The sequence below is a fragment of the Haematobia irritans genome, chromosome 5 (assembly GCF_050003625.1).
Source record: "Haematobia irritans isolate KBUSLIRL chromosome 5, ASM5000362v1, whole genome shotgun sequence".
Lineage (NCBI taxonomy): Eukaryota > Metazoa > Arthropoda > Insecta > Diptera > Muscidae > Haematobia > Haematobia irritans.
Window position 1 is genome coordinate 52,036,571 of NC_134401.1, and position 2,185 is coordinate 52,038,755.

Here is a 2,185-nt window from a genome sequence, read left to right on the forward strand (position 1 = left end):
AGAATCGTTAGAATCTAAAGAAATAAAATTTTGTCAAAATGTTCTATAGAAATAAAATTTTAATTCACAATTAATTAAATATATAAAATCTAAATATTAAATATATAAAAAATTTTGACAAAATTTTCTATAGAAATAAAAATTTATACAAAATTTTCTATAAAAATAAAACTTCCACAAAATTTTCTAAAGAAATAAAGTTTGGACAAAATTTTGTAAGGAAATAAAACTTGGACAAAATTTTCCAAAAAGTTTTATTTTTACAAAATTTTCTAAAGAAATAAAATTTGACAAAACTTCCTAATTTTCTTTTTTTTTGACAAAATTTTATAAAGAAACAAAATTTTCTATAAATTGAAATTTTCGTAACATTTTGGTAGATTATTTTTTGGCACGAGTGGCAACCGTGTCTAAAACGTTTGATCTCAAATATTTTCAAAAATTCACAATTTTTCTAGAACGGATTTAGCACTTTTTTCGACAAAATTTAATTAGCATGTATTATTAGCTCAAAGTACAGGTCGCAGTTTAAGTCCGATCGTCCTCAAATTTGGCATAAGGTCGTTTTTTGGAACAAAGACGCTATTGATTTTGGAAAAAATCGGTTCAGATTTAGATATAGCTGCCATAGATATTTATTCCCGATCTGGTCATAATTGGCGTGTTTATCAACCGATGTTCTTCAAATACAGTACATCCGAATATTTAATGAGTCTCGTAAAACTTGGAAAATATCAGCTAAATCGGTTCAGATTTAGATATAGCTTCCATATATATCGTTCGCCCCATTTACACTCATATGACTACAGTGACCAATATTTTACAAAGATTTAATTGAAATTTTGCACAGGGAGTAGAATTAGCATTGTAGCCGTGCGTGCCAAATTTGGTTGAAATCGGTTCATATTTAGATAGCTCTCATAATAGCTTTCGCTATATATATTTTAGTTGAAATTTTGCACAGGGAGTAGAATTAGCATTGTAGCTATGCGTGCCAAATTTGGTTGAAATCGGTTCAGATTTAGATATAGCTCCCATATATATGTTTTTCTGATTTCGACAAAAATGGTCAAAATACCAACATTTTCCTTGTAAAATCGCCACTGCTTAGTCGAAAAGTTGTAGAAATGACTCTAATTTTCCTAAACATCTAATACATATATATCGAGCGATAAATCATAAATAAACTTTTGCGAACTTTCCTTAAAATTGATTCAGAGTTAAATGTTTCCCACATTATTTTAAATTCTGTCCAGATCGAGTGATATTTAAATGTATGTATTTGGGACAAACCTTCTCCCACCACCTTCTCCCTACACAGAAAAAAATTTCACGACAATTTTTCCAATTAAAATTTTAATTGAGTTTTAAAAAATATTCAATTAAAAATTTAATTGATTCAACAAATTTTTTGATTGAAATAAAATTCAATCACAAAAAATAATAGTATCAATTAATTTTTTATTTGGATCAATTAATTTTTTAATTGGCCTTCAATTAATTTTTTAATTGAAACTATCATTTCTGTGATTGAAGACATTTCAATTAAAAAATTATTGGATCAATTAATTTCGTGATTGAATCAGAATTTTTTTTTTGTGTAATTATGACTCCATTAGGCTGATATATTCGTACTAAATTGGTAGAAAATGTATAAATGTACCTTTGACGTCATCCTTAAGTGAAATTTCTTAATTATGTTTTTTTTTTTGTATTCTAGCCATTTAAATGTCAATTTATATAAATTGGTACGATTTGGTACCAATATAGTACCTTGACGTCATTTGTACGTGATTTTTTTATTTTTGCGTTTTTTTTATATTCTAACCTTTTTTATGTAAATTCCTTATTACAATAAACAAGGTCTTGTCAAAAAGTTCTTATGTTATTTTTTATAAATTAATTTACACTAAATAAATAAATGAATAAAAAACGGTTACTCTTACATATGAGTATTATATAAGGTATGATTTGGAACCAATTTAGTCATCTTGAGGTGAAATTTACGTTTTTTTTTATTCTAACCATTTATATGTCAATTGATAAAAAAAAGCTGATTCTCCTACATATGAGTACAAACTTGGTACGATTTGGTACCAATGTTGTATCTATGTAAGGTCAATATTACATGCTATTACTTCTATATTTTTCCCTACCCATTTTTTATATCTCATCTTTTAGAAAA